Below are 19,402 nucleotides of genomic sequence, written 5' to 3' on the forward strand. Positions count from 1 at the left end.
CTCTATTATAGGGTAGAGACAGGTGGTAGCTATGCCACTATTCTGTCTGTTGGCGGACGGCGTTGGAACCATTATCAGTACATCTTCTGTCCCCCAGGTGGCATATGCCGTCATCGCATCAAAATCGACGTCGTCTTTCCAAGTGTACTAATAGTTTTTTTCGGCAGGGTACATAGTTCCTTTCTGTCTTCTGCCGGACACGTTTCTTCACGTCTTTCTTCTCACCATCGAATATTTGTTTTATTTACAGCCTTCAATATATATTTCAATTGTTTCGTTAATGGTATTATTATTATTTCTTTCCTTTCTCAGACGTTATGTCTGGTTAAAACTGGAAAGTTACGCGGACCTTGATCAAGCGTGACTTCCTTTTAACTGTACGGTATATGTTACATTGCATTTAGGAACTTTCGGGTAATTGAACATGTATCAATAATTACAGATTTCTGTAGTTGTATATATACGTTTGGGTGTAGCTGTATTGCGTTAATGTACTGGTGGATATTGTGTGGTATGACTCCTGTAGTTATTATTATTATTGTAGTTATTATTGTTATTATTATTATTATTATTGTTATTTCTGTTAAAACCCCAAACTTCCTGGAAGATTAAGCCCATGTGTTGGACGGTACTGGAACCCGTGGACTTTGCTTTTGTGGGCAGTGCGCTTATGGATTATGATTATTATTATTATTATTATTATTATTTGAAAGTACTTACGAGCTATGAAAATTCCTTTCTGCTGACTTAATATGTTGACAAACTAATCTGCTTCTATATAGGTCGCTCTATCTAATAATTTTCATAAGTCTTAAATCTTTTTCTATACCATCTAAAAATCTCAATGTCGGCCACGACTGGAGGTCATCTCCTTCCTGGATATTCTTCTACTATAATCTTAATATGTATATCTCCTTGTAATCTCATTGCATCACCAATCCACTTCCCCTCCCTCTAGCTTTGCTTCAATGTGACGTTCTTTGAAGAGTGCATATACCCAAGTTTTCTCGACGTTCCCCACTGATCCGCTCCTCGCTCCTCTTTCTCAAGATTGTCCTAACAGTGTTTTTATAGCCTTTTTTTTTCAATGTGCAAGCTTCACGTGCATGATGATGGCACAAATGCGCAGAATGGTGTCTGACTGAAGACACAGAGCAATCTGTGTTTTGCAGACACTGGAGGAACCCAGTGAAAGCTTAATTTTGCACAAATCAGAACATGGTCAGGATAAGACATATTTCAAAACACAGAAAACACGGCATGTCTCAAGGGTGGACATTCTGGCACCCAACAAGAAGAGCCCCTCTCCCAGCGGGTAACACTACAGGAAGAAAACTCTAGTGCTGTGCTTAATAAGGAACGGGGACACTCCACTTTATTCTAATTTAGGCACATCACCAACACTACAATTTTCAACGAATGGGAGGCATAGGTCAAAATTTCCATCAGCGCTGTGTCTGCATTTCAGGGAGGGAAGATTAGCATTTAATGTCCCATCGACGACAAGGTCATTAGCGATGGAGCACAAGTTCGGATTGGGAAAGGACGTAGTCGTGGCCTTCTCCGAGGATATACCCCAGCGTTTCCGTCAGGCGATTCAGGGAAACCACAGAAATACCGAAAGTGGAGAATACAATGGAGATTTGAACCGCCGTCCTCCAGAATACCAGTTCAGTATCTTGAGCGCTATGCTGCCGCGCCTGGTCTGTATTTTACTGTTTAGCAAATATTTCACTGTAAGCATACAGTTATTTGTATGAAACAGAACAATCTTTTCAAACCCTGTGCTTCTTCATAATCGATGTTCCCGCCCATTTTTTGAGCGTAGAGCAGTACATGGAGACATGTTTGAGATTTGTGGAACATAACTTGCAGTTTAATTTAGCAGTCGTCTAGTAGTCGTAGTTGTAATAGAATAATTGCACACTTCACTCCCCAACGTTGATGACCCTGTGTGAACAACATATTCAGTCTATCCATGTTGGATCTTGTAAACTCCGCGGCTGTTAATGATAGTTGGTGAATAACGTAACCAGCCACAAATAATTTTTAAACGAATTATTTTAGAGCCGTAACCGGTAACCAACTTCAGGTGGCTAATATTTTTCGTTAGATAGAATGTTTTGATCAACAGCGTGTCGTCTGCTCCACAATACGTTCCACTAGATGGTGGTCTGTTTTTTTTTTTTTTGTGGTCCATGTGTTTTCTAGCTCGATGTATATGTTCTTGAATTCCACCATAGGACACATACTGTAAATAAGTCAATCTGACAGACTTCATAATGTTCTTCGAATGCGTGTTGAGCATCGCGCATGCGTTATACACTTGAGTGGTTTTCTTTACAATTCCTTGCTATTCTTTGCATATCTGTCTATTGATATTATCTTAGATGTGCATGAAGTTTGTTGGATGCACCTCATTACCGAGTTCAAGATGCAGATTATATATTTGCCTGTGTGATACATCTTTCCGTTGAGGAGTTTTTAACCACATTATTTCACACTTAGATTTGGCAATTTGTGCAGATTTACTATGGCTCTTAATATTAACCTTCATATAGTTAGGGACTACATTAAAAGCTAGACAGGTCGTGTTAAACTTTATAGCTTGTACTACTTTCATAAAGTTCACGTCGTAGATTTTAAATGCATAAACAGTTTGGAATGCCTGGCTTGGCAATTTCAATTATATTTTATCAATTCTGGATCTTATGAATTCCGAGACATAGTAAAGAAAAACATCAAGTATATAACACATGTGCGATGCTCAACATGCATTTTAAGAATATAATGAAGTGCGCCAGAGTGATTTATTTACTGTATGTGTGCTATGATGGAATTTAAGAACATATACATCGAGCTAGAAAACCACATGGACCACAAAAAACAGATCGCCATCGACTGTAACATACTGTGGAGCAGACGACATGCTGTTGGTCAAAACATCTATGTAACGAAAAATATTAGCCATCTGAAGATGGGCATGGTAACCCGAAACCGGTTATGGCACTAAAATAAAACATTTAAAAAGTATTTGTGGCTGGTTGCGTCATTCACCTACTATTATTCAGAGCACTTCGTGGACTTCGTACTACAAATGTCCCACAATAACTTTGACCACGTGCACGGAATCTGTTTAAGTAGCCGTGATCATACTTGTCACACAGCCACTATAACTCCTTGATAAACGTTGCACATTGGTAAGAGGCAAATTTTACGCTTTGTTATTTTTATAAGCGCTTCTATATTCGAAACGAATCAAAACTCTAGTGCGCGCATGGGTATAACGGTATACGTGTACTTACACTTCTCGCTCAGATAGGATGATTTCAGGGCCTGAAAAATAAAGTAGATGATGTTGTAATAACTGAAGTTTACAGATATACGTAACATGTATTCAAACAATTAACTAATGACAAATTTGTAATATCAAATGAAATAAAAGAGAAATCAACTTTGACACCGTAATGATTACTATATTCATGCAAATGCTACGTCGCAGTTTCACAGACGATGGAAATGAAGGAATTTTTACTAAAATTACTGTTGTGTCCGATATTTTAGTAATAGAATCCAGTTCGGTATTAATGAGTCACAACTAGACAGTCACGTCACGCAAATACTTGGGAGTCGACGCGAAGTTGCAACTCGTGATATTCGAGAGCGACCTCCGTCATTAGCGTGCTATTGCATTTGACTGCGGCGGCTGCTGTTTACACCGAATCGGTGTTTACGTGGCGACTCTTGCAAAGTTCACTGTGTTCTCGATTTCGGACATGGCTGGTCCCACGTGTCAGGCACGCGCAATGTGGCTGTGATCAAATGACCACCATTCCCTCGACTATCACGCCAAAGACCAGTACGAACGCTCTACTATTACGCCAACGACCAGTACAAAGTGTGACGTGATACCAGTCATTAACAAGCGGAACTACTCCATCTTCTGTCTCGGTAGTAGCATTCTTTTCCGAACTCAGCTGAACGCTATCCGCGAAACCCAGTATGCAATAGATTCCAGCGTGCTGGCTGATGCACTGTTCCTCGACTCCCGAAGGGCATTCCATACAGATCCGCACACTCGTTAATGAACAAAACAAGAGCATACAGAGTATCAGACCAGCGTTGTGATTGGACTGAAGAGCGCCAAGCAAACATAACAGAGCATGCCGTTCTTAAAGGAGAGAAATCTTCAGGCGAAAAAATAGCTTCGGGCGTACCACCAAAGCAGCGTTATAGGACGTTATTTTTCACAACACATTTAGTGTTTCAGAAGGAATAATAAATATGTTACTAACAAGGGAACCTCCCCATCGCACCCCCCTCAGATTTAGTTATAAGTTGGCACAGTGGATAGGCCTTGATAAATTGAACACAAATCAATTGAGAAAACAGGAAGAAGTTGTGTGGAACTGTGAAAAAATAAGCAAAATATACAAACTGAGTAGTCCATGGGCAACATTGGCAACATCATGGATAGCGTGAGCTCAGGAGCGCCGTGGTCTCGTGGTAGCGTGAGCAGCTGCAGAACGAGAGGTCCTAGATTCAAGTCTTCCCTCGAGTGAAAAGTTTACTTTCTTTATTTTTGCATAGTTATGATCTGTCCGTTCATTCATTGACGTCTCTGTTCACTGCAATAAGTTTAGTGTCTGTGTTTTGCGATCGCATCGCAAAACCGTGCGATTAGTAGACGAAAGGACGTGCCTCTCCAATGGGAACCGAAAACATTTGATCGCAAGGTCATAGGTCAACTGATTCCTCCACAGGAAAACACGTCTGATATATTCTATACGACACTGGTGACGGCATGTGCGTCACATGACTGGAATATGTTGTCGACCCACCTAACTTGTACACTTGGCGAATGGGTAAAAAGATTCTTCTACCTTGCCCGATTTAGGTTTTCTTGTGGATGTGATAATCACTCCCAAAAAAGTGATGAAAACATGACAGTTTGTCACATAAGCTGAAAATAAAAAATTAAACTTTTCACTCGATGGAAGATTTGAACCAAGGACCTCTCGTTCCGCAGCTGCTCACGAGACCACGGCGCTCCTGAGCTTATAGTGTCATAGATGTTGCTTATCTTACCCATGGACTACTCAGTTTGTAAATGTGGCTTATTTTTTCACAGTTCCACACAACTTCTTCCTGTTTTCTTAATTGATCTGTGTTCAGTTTTTCAAGGCCTATCCACTGTGCCAACTTATAACTAAATCTGAGGGGGGTTCCCTTGTAAGTGGTGGTATAGACTAATTCGAATAAAACATTTCAAATAAAATGTGCACTAATTTTTTTGGCCATAGAGGTAGAGCTGTTGGAAAATAACCCAAACAAACACTCACAGAAGGTGTTAAATAAATGCAAATGATAAATTTCAAAGTTTGTTTCTATAAATTCCACTTAAGATTTTGATAAACTTTCGAATTCTCATGACAACACTACGCGTAGCTTCTGTGAGGTCGTCTTTTACCAGCGAAACCCTGTTTCTCATCATAATCTCCGTTCAGTGTGACGGCCTCACGCCACCTTACTGGGAGGACCTGTATGCCCACACCCACGTGGAACCGCTGTACTGATCGATGTCAGAGCCAATGTCTTGCTTCATCAATAACATCCGCACCAACCACGTGCTGCTTCCCACGGGTGTTCTCTTCACTGGACCAATGAACGTTTGAGAGCTCTTCTCGGATGCGGAGACTTGTGTGGAAAAATGGCTCTGAGCGCTATGGGACTTAACATCTGAGGTCATCGATCCCCTAGAACTTAGAACTACTTAAACCTAACTAACCTAAGGATATCACACACATCCATGCCCGAGGCAGGATTAGGATCTCCGACTGTAGCGGTCACGCGGTTCCAGACTGAAGCATCTAGAACCGCTCGGTCACATTGGCCAGCACTTGTGTGGAGCCTTGAGTTGTCATGGGAAAGTAATTCGATTGGATTTTTGGCGACGAACGCATTCAAGTCGTTTCTTCCACTTCCTGAGGGTAGCAAAATGCACTTCAGAGCTGATCGTTGCACCATGAGGGAGGAAATCGAACAGAATAACAACTTCAGAGTCCGAAAAGACCACCGCCATGACTTTACTGTTGAGGATGCGATTCGAAGGAGAGGTGGTAGTGGAGCCGCTCCATGGATTGCTGTTTTGTTTCCAGTTCGAGAAGATGAGCCCATGTTTCACCGCCTGCGACGATATTTGACAAAAAATTCTGCGTGAAAACAATTACGCACAGATGGTACTTCGTTGCCCTTAATAGTCTTGTGTTAGGCGGCGAGCAAACCCAGCGGGCAGACGCCTGTGAGTGTCCCAACTGGCGGGCGGCTGTGTCAGCACCACAGGCAGTGACGCCCAGTCGTGCAGTTAGCTGTTTCATTGTGATACGTCGGCAGCTCGAATGAGAATTTTACTTGCGAATGTCAATCGTTCTCGCGGACGTGGGGCAGCGTCTGATGATGTACGTAAAGAAAACGAACCACCAAAGCTGCATCACAAAATAAATTTATTTCAGACGTCTAGTTTCGGCGCAACACTTGCACCATCTTCAAGTCCAGTGTAAATCAAAACAATACTTCCATTCTCTGGCCCATGCATCGTAAGACCCATATAATACTAACTGTCGCGGATTGTAACATTGCAACATCTTGTCACCACTCCACTTCATGAAACTACAGGGGCTGAAGCGGGAATATGCCACGCTGTCGCAGAACAAATTCCGCAGTTTTTCAACCGAAACTGGCCGAAAATAAATGTGTTGCATTCGTTATTGAAGTAGCCTCGTACCTATTCCTGTAGCCAAAGGAAACTCTTCCAGTAAAAGCTCAATGTTCCTTTTCCAGCACGTCTAGGTAACGGAGTCTGCAAGACGATTGGGGTAATACAACCGGCCCAAGCAACTGATTGTCCGTCATACCATTCTCGAAAACATGTATCCAAAAAGCCATGTGGGTTTCTACGGAAAACCGATGTGTGCCAAGAGTGCTGTTGATACTTTTATTCTTGGCAGTGATGAGGTGGTTCACGTTGGCGCGAGTGCTCATCAGTGAACGGCATTACTCGGCTATTTGCAATTATCCAACAACAAAATTCCAATTGCCTACTTTCATCTCTTTCTTGAAGGTGTTTAAATCTCTGTAAATGATAAGAACATACGCGGTGGGCGACACATTTTTGTATGTGGAACACAGGTGTCGAAATTCTGCGTTTGCTTGTTGAAGGACTACGTCTCACCAGCTGAATGTCTTCTACTTCATCCACGCTGATCATCTGCACGTTCAAGTGACGTATGACTACCAGTCGCTGCATCAGTTCCACTAAGTTTGGTGATAACACGAGCAGACACTCTTACACAAAGTATTCTGCGGTCAGAAAATCGTCTACCGTATTCTCTACAAGCAACGGCAATTTCTGTTACAAAAACGTACATAAATATCATACCGGTATACTCGGCATTTGTAAATAAGTGTGGAATGCTCAAACAATACAGTAGATTTGCCCAACAAATCACAGTCACAGTTGCAAAATTCATTAATGCAAACTCAAGGGCAACTCCACAACTTCAACATAAAACCAAAAAGATGATAAACAAACCCACAGCAACAAGGGTACCAACAAACGGATTGAAAACTTACCGCCGGCCGCTGCGGTCGAGCGAATCTAGGCGCTTCAGTCCGGAACCGCGCTGCTGCTACGGTCGCTGGTTCGAATCCTGCCTCGGGCATGGATGCGTGTGATGTCCTTTGGTTAGTTAGGTTGTATGGAGTGTAGCCATGTATGGAAGTGAAACATGGACGATAAATAGTTTGGACAAGAAGAGAATAGAAGCTTTCGAAATGTGGTGCTACAGAAGAATGCTGGAGATTAGATGGGTAGATCACATAACTAATGAGGAAGTACTGAATAGGATTGGGGAGAAGAGAAGTTTGTGGCACAACTTGACCAGAAGAAGGGATCGGTTGGTAGGACATGTTCTGAGGCATCAAGGGATCACCAATTTAGTATTGGAGGGCAGCGTGGAGGGTAAAAATCGTAGAGGGAGACCAAGAGATGAATACACTAAGCAGATTCAGAAGGATGTAGGTTGCAGTTGGTACTGGGAGATGAAAAAGCTTGCACAGGATAGAGTAGCATGGAGAGCTGCATCAAACCAGTCTCAGGACTGAAGACCACAACAACAACAGGTTTAAATAGTTCTAAGTATAGGGGACTGATGACCTCAGATGTTAAGTCCCATAGTGCTTCGAGCCATTTGACTTTTTTGAAAACTTATCTCCGTAAACATATGTATCTCAGGAACCGACAAAATTGGACGTACGTTATGCGGAATGTTGTATTCGAGTTTGTCTGTGCGCTACCACCTCTTACTAGAATCCACAGGAAGTGCAGACCACTGAAGAATCAGGCTGCTTGTACAACCCTCGTTCTACCGACATTTGAGTTCTGCTTATTAGTCTTGGGCCCGTACGATAGAGGAAGCAGGCAAGAAACAAAGAAGATGTGCGCGTTTCATCACCAATTTGTTTAGTAACCACGAAAGCGACTCCGAGATGCTGGGATGACAGACCCCATAATCAGGGCACTGTGCATCACGGTGGGATTTACTATTAAAATTGCAAAAGCGTACGTTTTATAAGAGTCAGCTAATACATTGCTTCCCCCTACACATGTCTTGCACAGTCACCGTTGAGGTAAAATTACAGAGATTCGAAATCACAATCATACTTATTAACAATCATTCATTACAGAGATTCGAAATCACAATCATACTTATTAACACTCATTCTCTCCGTGCACCATTCGCGAATGGAATAGTAACGTTAGGAAGTAACAGTAGTGCTATAAGTACAATCCGCTACACACGTAAGGTGACTCTCGGAATATAGGCGTAGATGTAGGTATTGTTGCGCGACCGTGTTAACCAAAATTTCCGGTAACTTATGTAAAACCAGTAAGAGAGAGTCACATTAAATCGGCATAAATTAATCTACACCGGATAACGAAATACAGTCATGTGACAAAAGTCTACATCTACATTTATACTCTGTAAGCCACCCACGGTGTGTGGCGGAGGGCACTTAACGTGCCACTGTCATTACCTCCCTTTCCTGTTCCAGTCGCGTATGGTTCGCGGGAAGAACGACTGCCGGAAAGCCTCCGTGCGCGCTTGAATTCTCCAATTTTACATTCGTGATCTCCTCGGGAGGTATACGTAGGGGAAGCAATATATTCGATACCTCATCCAGAAACGCACCCTCTCGAAACCTGGACAGCAAGCTACACCGCGATGCAGAGCGCCTCTCTTGCAGAGTCTGCCACTTGAGTTTGTTAAACATCTCCGTAACGCTATCACGGTTACCAAATAACCCTGTGACGAAACGCGCCGCTCTTCTTTGGATCTTCTCTATCTCCTCCGTCAACCGGACCTGGTACGGATTCCACACTGATGAACAATACTCAAGTATAGGTCGAAAGAGTCTTTTGTAAGCCACCTCCTTTGTTGATGGACTACATTTTCTAAGGACTCTCCCAATGAATGTCAATCTGGAACCCGCCTTACCAACAATTAATATTATATGATCATTCCACTTCAAATCGTTCCGTACGCATACTCCCAGATATTTTACAGAAGAAACTGCTACAAGTGTTTGTTCCGCTATCATATAATCATACGATAAAGGATCCTTCTTTCTATATATTCGCAATACATTACATTTGTCTATGTTAAGGGTCAGTTGCCACTCCCTGCAGCAAGTGCCTATCCGCTGCAGATCTTCTGCATTTCGCTGCAATTTTCTAATGCTACAACTTCTCTGTATACTACAGCATCATCCGCGAAAAGCCGCATGGAACTTCCGACACTATCTACTAGGTCATTTATATATATTGTGAAAAGCAATGGTTCCATAACACTCCCCTGTGGCACGCCACAGGTCACTTTAACGTCTGTAGACGTCTCTCCATTGAGAACAACATGCTGTGTTCTGTTTGCTAAAAACTCTTCAATCCAGCCACACAGCTGGTCTGATATTCCGTAGGCTCTTACTTTGTTTATCAGGCGACAAAAAATGGTTCAAATTGCTCTGAGCACTATGGGACTTAACTTATATGGTCACCAGTCCCCTAGAACTTAGAACTACTTAAACCTAACTAACCTAAGCACATCACACAATGCCCAGTCATCACGAGGCAGAGAAAATCCCTGACTCCGCCGGGAGTCGAACCCGGGCGTGGGAAGCGAGAACGCTACCGCACGACCACGAGCTGCGGACTCAGGCGGCAGTGCGGAACTGTATCGAACGCCTTCCGGAAGTCAAGGAAAATGGCATCTACCTGGAAGCCTGTATCTAATAGTTTGTGGGTCTCACGAACAAATAAAGCGAGTTGGGTCTCACACGATCGCTGTTTCCGGAATCAGAGATATAGGCCTATAGTTTTGCGCATCTGCTCGACGACCCTTCCTGAAAAGTGGAACTAGCTGTGTTCTTTTCCAATCATTTGTGATCTTCCGTTCCTCTAGAGACTTGGGGTACACGGCTGTTAGAAGTGGGGCAAGTTCTTTCGCGATGCCTCTTAGAAATACCTCTTAGAAATATCGGGTCGGACCTCCTTCTGGCCGGCGTAGTGCCGCAGCTCACGTGGTATGGACTCAACAAGTCGTTAGAGGCCCTTCTAGGAAATATTGAGGCTTGCTGCCTCTATAGCCGTCCGTCACTGCGAACGTGTTGCCGGTGCAAGATTTTGTACACAATCTGACCTCTCGATTACGTCCCATAAATATTCGATGGGATTCATGTCAGACGATCTGAGTGGCCAAATCATACCCTCGAATTGTACAGAATGTTCTTCAAATCAGTCGCAAACAACTGTGGTCCGGTGACATGTCACACTGTATGCATAAAAATTCCATCCTTTTTTGACTGCAAATGGTCTCCGAGAAGCCGAACATAGCCATATCCAGTCAATGATCAGTTCAATTGGACCAGAGGATCCAGTCCACTCCGTGTAAATACAGCCCACACAGTTATGGAGCCACCACCGGCTTGCACAGTGCCTTGTTGACAATTTGGGTCCATGGCTTTGTGAGGTCTGCACTACACCCGAACCTTAACTGAAATCGGGATTAGTCTGATCAATTCACGGTTTTCCAGCCATCTAGAGTCCAATCGATATGGTCACGAGCCCAGGAGAGGCGGTGCAGGCGACGTCGTGCTGTTACCAAAGGCACTCGCGACGGTCGTCTGCTCTCATAGACCATTCGTACCCAATTTCGCCGCATTGTGCAAACGGATTCGTTCGTCTTACGTCCGATATTGATTTCTGCGGTTATTTCAAACAATGCTGTGTGTCTGTTAGCACTGACAACTCTACACCAACGCCATTGTTCTCGATCGTTAAGCCGAACGGTCAGAGTGCAACGTCCCCTTAGAAAAATTATATACGTGACTGTGCTTAAACTGACACACAATGTTTTTAGCGCAACGCAATCTGACTTTCAAAAATCCCTACAAAAAAATGGCCCTGACTAACATTAACCTATACGTTTCACAAATCGCTTACCTCACAAAAATCTTCGTTACTCGAACTACTGCAATACAGCGAGCGCCACTACTGTCAGCTAAATAAAAGATTCAAACTACGGAAGGCACTAACTACTGATAGGGATAGTTAGCAAATGAAAGATTTTAATAGAGAACAATCAATGTATTTACCTTAATATCATCAAAAGTCATAATATATATAGCAGTTCATGACATCCAGTCTTACAAATTTCAAAACTCCGCCATCTCTCTCCCCACATCCATCACTGCTGACGGCTCACCTCCAACTGCCCACCGCTACGCGCTGTTCACATCCGGCTGCCCAACACTACAATAGCCAACAACAATGCAAACCAGCCACAGACTGCACACAGCACAGCCAGTGATTTTCATACAGAGCGCTACGTGGCGTTACCAATATAAAAACCTAAACAGCCTACTTACAAGAGGTTCGAGTCCTCAGTCAGGTGTGTGTGTGTGTGTGTGTGTGTGTGTGTGTGTGTGTGTGTGTGTGTGTGTGTTGTCCTTAGCGTAAGTTAAAGTTATATGAAGTAGTGTATAGGCATAGGGACCGATGACCTCAGCAGTTTGGTCTCATAAGAACGTACCACAAATTTCCAATTTTTTCGATCGTTAAGTGAAGGCCGCCTGCCAGTGCGTTGTCCATGGTGAGAAGTAATGCCTGAAATTTGCTGTTCTCGGCAATATTGAATTCCCTATCGATTTTCAATATGGTATTTCCCATGCAACCTACAGCTAAGATTTCGTATTCAAAATCTGTTAATTCCGTCATGCGGCCACAATCGCGTGGGAATCCTTTCCACATGAATCACCTGACAAGGGAACCTCCCCATCGTACCCCCCTCAGATTTAGTTATAAATTGACGCAGTGGATAGGCCTTGAAAAACTGAACACAGATCAATCGAGAAAACAGGAAGAAGTTGTGTGGAACTATGAAAAAATAAGCAAAATATACAAACTGAGTAGTCCATGTGCAAGATATGCAACATTAGGGACAATGTAAGCTGAGGAGCGCCGTGGTCCCGTGGTTAGAGTGAGCAACTGCACAACGAGAGGGGGTTCTAGTCCTCCCTCAAGCGAAAATTTTACTTTCTTTATTTTCGCAAAGTTACGATCTGACCGTTCATTCATTGACGTCTCTGTTCACTGTAATAAGTTTAGTGTCTGTGTTTTGCGACCGCACCGCAAAACCGTGCGATTAGTAGACGAAAGGACGTGCCTCTCCAATGGGAACCGAAAACATTTGATCGCAAGTTCATGGGTCAACCGATTCCTCCACAGGACAACACGTCCGATATATTCTATACGACACTGGTGACGGCATGTGCGTCACATGACAGGAATATGTTGTCGACCCACCTAACTTGTACACTTGGCGAATGGGTAAAAAGATTCTTCTACCGTGCCCGATTTAGGTTTTCTTGTGGATGTGATAATCACTCCCAAAAAAGTGATGAAAACACAAGAGTTTGTCACATAAACTGCAACAAATGAATGCAACAGTTTCACAGTCGCACAGTTTTCCCTGTGCTCTGTCAAAACATATGTTTTTTACGTTGATGTTGCCTATGTTGCGCATGGACTACTCAGTTTGTATATTTTGCTTATTTTTTCATAGTTCCACACAACTTCTTCCTAATTTCTCGATTGATCTGTGTTCAGTTCTTCATGGCCTATCCCTGTGTCACCTTATAACTAAATCTGAGGGGGGTGCGATGGGGAGGTTCCCTTGTGAGTACAAATGAGAGCTCCGCTGATGTACTTTCTTTTTGTACCTTCTGTACGCTATACTACCGCGATCTATAAATGTGCATATCGCTATCCCATGACTCTTGCCACCCCAGTTTATGAATCGTTACTAGTGATTGCCAACAAATGACTCCGTAGATTTTAGTTTGCTATGCTAAACTGCATGCGAGACTAATAAGAAGGCGCTGTGGAAGCAGGCTGAACTCTACTGAGCACGACGGACGCTGCGGACCATAAAACCCCGGGGCGACCATCCCCAGTGCCTTTCGCAGAATCGCCGCTCACCTCCCTTTGTGATGAGAAATGCGAGGCAGGTAAAACTGACCAGAGCTGTGTTTTATTGAGCAGCAAGCTGCACTGGCGCCGAGCATCTGGAGTCAGATAATATAGAATACGTCACCGGGAAGGACCAAAAGTATTTGTTTCTAACAAACCCTGTTCATAGGGTGCACGCCGCACAACGGCCGGAGGCCTTGAAGAACTGCTAGTCTCAAGGGAAACAGTGGGAAGTCAACCTCTGCCGAAAAACACGAGCTGTTAAGATAGCACCTTAGAAAGTAGAACGGGAACTGCAAGTTGAGACTTCTACGTAGTACGAGAGACGTCAAAATCTGGCCAGGAGACGCCAAATTGATCATTTAAATAAACGTAAGGACTGCCCCTACTGATTCATATAAATAATTTAGGAGTGGGAGTAGAGCGTGCGACTGCGCTTACAGAGAGAAAATCGTATTGGCCAGCGCACAGCGCACGGAGAGGGAAGGAGAGAGAGAGAGAGAGAGAGAGAGAGAGAGAGAAAATCGTACACAAGCTGAAAATCGGGTACAGAAGGGAGGCGAACGTCGTGTAAGACACCATCTTACTGGTTGGCACCCGCAATAATTAACATTCAGCCGATCAAAATTACGCAATGCCGAGAAACACAGAACTCAAAGTTTTCCTTGTCTGAAGTACTCCGCAGATAACCACATCATCTCCCTACTTTTGTGCTTGCAGATTTTCACTTCCAGACGTCCTCAAAACTCCTGCTCGTCTTGGAGAAGAGACTCTTACCAGGCTTACTTGAACTTAGGACGCAAGCAGAGACGAGTTTTTAGATCCGAGCCAATAACTGGTTTTGCGGCCACTTCAGCCGCCACTTGCAGATTCTAAATATGGTGAGGTGTAGCGACAACACCGAAACAACCTGTAGTGAAAGACGAAGTTTTTTTAAATTATGTTCAATGGTTCCAGTCTTCATTTCAAAAACTTGTTTGCAATCACGGTACGACCTCTTTAGATGTAATTTTTTTGTTCAGATGCGCATTAACTTTGAGCTACTATTCCAGATTCATATCCAAGTTTGCCAAGGCATTAGTTTATTGATTTCAGTTATTGTTAAATTCGTTTCTTTTGGAATTTGATAACTTGCCAAAAGTAAACTGAGTTCACTGAGATCATTGTTTGAGTTAGCAGTCAAATGATTTCTTCAGTCATTAATTTGATGACTGGTGATTTACTTGTATCATATATTATAGGGCCAAACTAACTCACAATTAAAGTATCCAGTTAAGGAAACTCCACCCACTCGATAGGCACGACTACACATGGATAAACTTACAACCTGCAGCTTAATTGCTCGTGAGTGCAATATTGTGCCATTTTGATCTCTGCTCAAAAATATTTAAGGACACAATGTTGTTTGGTATTCTGTGTGAAAACAGGTGCTCTGCAGAAAAAGACGTTGATGGAATCATCAGGTACATACACGGTCTGCAAGCCGTTGTACCATGCGTGGTGATATAGAATCGTTTGAGAAGCGTCGCGCACTCTTCTTGTAATATTGGTGCCCTAAATTTACTGCCGTGGTAATTCGCGTTGACAACATCGTTATTCTGCCAAAGATTTCTTGAGCACCTCTTCCACAGTTTCGAGCAGGTTATGCTGACCTCTTACTGTCCTGGCAGTTAGGTTTCTGGAGTCAAGCCTAATTGATAAGATGGTTGGTTGGTTTGTGGGTTTAAGGGACCAGACAAATTGATAAGAGCTTCAAACGCTGGCCGCACAGTAGAGTCTTGTGTGTGATTTTCTTTACAGATGCACTGGAAACTCTGACAACACTTTCAACAAATATAATTCTTCTATTTGCCTTCATTACTATTGATGTTACGCATTCATCACAATTCATATTGGTTACCCCCAAGTATTTACATGGTGTAGGGTACTCCAAATGTTTACTGCAAATTTTTTAATTGTTGACTTCTATCTCTTTGTTATGGGAATATTTTACATTAATCAATTTTTAAACAGATCTACCGTTCGTTATAAAAACTGAAATTTTTGTCAATGTGTTTCTGCTTTCTATATGGTTGTCCAACTACAACACATTCCCAACATTGTCAGCAAACGATCTTAAAGTGGTGCTGAAAGCTATCAAATATATCGCTTTGCATATTGAGAGCATTGTGGTTCTATGACGCTTACTTGGAGCATGCCAGAAGGTAGGTGAATAAGAACAAAGAAACACGAACAAAAGCACTGAAAGAATATATGTAGGCAGCACACCATCTAGGACAGCAAAGAGCCAAGACAAAGAAAATGTGATGCTGACACACAAAAGAGCGTGACATCCGAAGGATACAAGTAAGTTGCCATAAAGCATCGTGAAAGACGGAGGAGGATTAAGAACACAAAAAGGCAGATATTTCACAGTTACAGGCTATGATACGAGAGGCACGGAGAGGGGAGTACGCTTTACAAACTGTGGAGCGGAAGCGCCGGCGAGGGGCCCTGGTAACAATGCGGGACGTGTGAAAACCCAACAGGCGTCGCGCCGGCAGCACTTGTCGGGGATTACCCGGCCTGAGCCGTGACGTCACGCTATTCAGGCCCGCCACCCCGCTAGCGGCCGCGCGGCGCGATTTCGCAGCCCACGAGTTTTATCCTCATCAGCGGCAGCCACTCTCCTACCGGCTGGAGTAGCTGGCTCTCACACAGAACCACGCTTACTTCCGTTTCGTTTCTTACACACACACACACACACACACACACACACTGCGGCCAACAGTCTCTGAGCAGAGCTCTGACAGCGCACTCTGTGACGTCCATTCGATGAGGTTTCAAGCTAATCAGCAGGCACTGGTGTTCTTACTAATTAGGAAGTTTGAGAGACAAGGGCTCCTGCAGTCGAATGACGTCTGACTGGAAAAACAGGGCAGTTCATTTTGTGTATTAAAAGGATCAAAGAACGAATGTACAGATAATGACGCTAATGTCCATATGTTGCAGGACCAACGGGCACATTCTAAACTCGAAAAATATTGACGATCCTGAAGAAAACGAAGATTCGTTCAGAGAAATAGCGCTGATTTAATAAGAACCACACATTTGGAGCACGATATCTTACAAATAGTAGACGCAGATGAACATACAGGTTCCGTCTTCCCATAATTCCGAAAGGCGGTCTTATCAAAGATGTATGGAGTATCTCCGCAGATGTGCGATTTGACTAATAGAATCAGGTACGCTATAATGAACAAATGAGTGTTCAATGGAGACGAGAATAACAATGGGTCTGCCTGAAGGAAGCATAACAGTATCACTAATGTTCACAATACACATAAATGACTTGGCAGATAAGGTGAGCAGCACTGTCTCATTGTTCGGCATTGGTGTTGTTGTCAGCAGGGAAGTATCGCCGGTAGACGATCGTGAGGAAATAAAGCAGACATAGAAAAGAATTCTACTTGGTGTAACGAGTGACAACTCTGTTTAAATTCTATAAACGTTACATACTGCCCATAACAAAGGGAAAGAGCTAGATCATATCTGATTACGAGGTTCTGGTGAACGTCTTAAAGGTGTTACACTATTTATATGTTTAGGGGTAGTACTATGGAGCGATATGAAATGGAAAGAACATCTAAAGCCAGTAATTGGAAAACAAATGGAAGACAGATTCTGGGGAAGCGCAGTTCGTCTTAAAATGGAATAGTATTCAAGAAGCTATTATAACCATTTCTGGAGCATGGGACCAGTTTAGATTTCTTATAAAGTAGACCTAGCAGCAGAAATCGAAAGAATTCAGATATGTGCTTCTAAGTTCCAAACAGGTCGGTATAGCGCTGTAGCCCATACGTAAATGTGACAAAGGTTTTCTGAAAATTTAAATGGAAAAGCGACGTCGTTCTCTTGAAGGTGTACGAAGTCAAATCTGGCGTCAGTTGAAAAGACTTGCAACTCGACGGTTGAACTTCTCCAGAAGAAGACTCCTGGGCATCATTTCATTTCAGTCTAGATAACCTGTATTCAACGAAGACTGCACAGTTCTGCTGCCAGCAACGTGTATCTCACTTAAGAACAAAGAAAATTAAGTGAGAGAGGTTAATTATGGTGGATACAGAGACATATAGTGCACGCATATGGAATAGGAATATATGTAGATGTACAAGTTTTTCAGTAAGACCATAGTCTGCTCTCGCCAAGTCACACTACAAACTCCACTCGATCGTGATTTGATGAAGATGATAAATGCTGAACATTCTTCTGCCTATCTAGATACTAATTTGAAAATTTCTGTGAACATGTGACGAGGTTCTGAGTACAAAACCATTTCAGATTATATTCCCAAGAGCCAAGTGATGCGAAGCACTTGAACCTGAACGAGTAATATATCGGGCTATAGGCAGAGAGATACTGAATGAGATGCGTTTACATGTCAAGAGGGCAACGTGTGAAGCCATCAACGACTATTGCAGCAAATTATTATCGAAAGATGTTTCACAAAAACCGAAGAAATTCTGGGTGAATGTAAAGGCTATTAGTCCCATCAAAGTTAATGCCCGGACACTCACGGACGAGAGAGGAACTGATTTTGATGTTTAAAAAACAGATTGTTTAGCTCAGTTTCCAAATGTTCCTTCACAGATGAAAACCAGGAGCGATGCCCCATTTTAATTCCCGTAACACTACGAAGATGAGTGAAATAGATATAAGTGACATTGGCTGTTAGAAACAGCTGGTGCCGTTAAAACTGAACAAAGCTCCAATGCCCGACGGAATCCCTGTCATATTTTATACGGAATTTGAGTTTGCACCTCTTTTAACCACAATATAAGGTAGAACCCACAAATAAAAAACTGTGCCCAGATTTGGGAGAAACCAAAGATCACATCCATCGAAAAGAGCAGCAGAAGTGATCCACGAAACAACCGTCTAACATCCTTGACATCCATTTCTTGTAGAAATTTATAACGTATCCTGAGCTTAAATATAATGCGGTAACTCGAACATAATGACCTCATCCTTGCCAGCCACCACGTATTACGGAAACATCAACTCAACTCATACTTTTGTCACACTAAATCCTGAAAGCTATGGACCAAGGCAGCTATATACCCTGAAGAGCCAAAGAAACTGCCATACCTGCTTAATATCGTATAGCCCCCCCCCCCCCCCCCCCCCTCCGCGAGCAATCAAAAGTGCCGCAACACGACGTGACACGGACCCGACTAATGTCTGAAGTAGTGCTGCAGGGAATTGACACCGTGAATCCTACAGGGCTGTCCATAAATCCGTAAGAGTACGAGGGGATGGAGACCTCCTCTGAACAGCACGTTGCAAGGCATCTCAGATACGCTCAATAATGTTCATGTCTGGGGAGTTTGGTGGCCAGTGGAAGTGTTTAAACTGAGAAGGGTGTTCCTGGAGCCACTCTGTAGCAATTCTGGACGTGTGGGGTGTCGTATTGTGCATGTCACCTGTGAGTCGTATCTAGACGTATCAGGGGTCCCATATCACTCCAATTTCACAAGCCCCACGCCGTTACACAGCCTCAAATGTTCAAATATGTGTGAAATCTTATGGGACTTAACTGCTAAGGTCATCAGTCCCTAAGCTTACACACTACTTAACCTAAATTATCCTAAGGACGAACACACACTCCCATGCCCGAGGGAAGACTCGAACCTCCGCCGGGACCAGCCGCACAGTCCACGACTGCAGCGCCTTAGACCGCTCGGCTAATCGCGCGTGGCTGTAAATTAATGACCTTCCAGACAATATTAACAGTGACCTCGGACTTTCTGCATATTATGCATTTACCTATTATAAAGT

The 19,402-nt window shown here is 43.2% G+C and overlaps 1 long non-coding RNA gene across 1 annotated transcript in view; it reads right to left on the reverse strand.

Moving 5' to 3' along the window:
* LOC124789710 overlaps window positions 1-19,402 on the reverse strand; it is a 753,651-nt gene that overhangs the window by 495,867 nt on the left and 238,382 nt on the right. Inside the window, exon 2 of the long non-coding RNA XR_007016155.1 lies at window positions 3,306-3,336. This is a non-coding gene — a long non-coding RNA (uncharacterized LOC124789710). The remainder of the gene's footprint in view (window positions 1-3,305; window positions 3,337-19,402) is intronic.

Source organism: Schistocerca piceifrons, chromosome 3 (genome assembly GCF_021461385.2).
Source record: "Schistocerca piceifrons isolate TAMUIC-IGC-003096 chromosome 3, iqSchPice1.1, whole genome shotgun sequence".
Classification (NCBI taxonomy): domain Eukaryota; kingdom Metazoa; phylum Arthropoda; class Insecta; order Orthoptera; family Acrididae; genus Schistocerca; species Schistocerca piceifrons.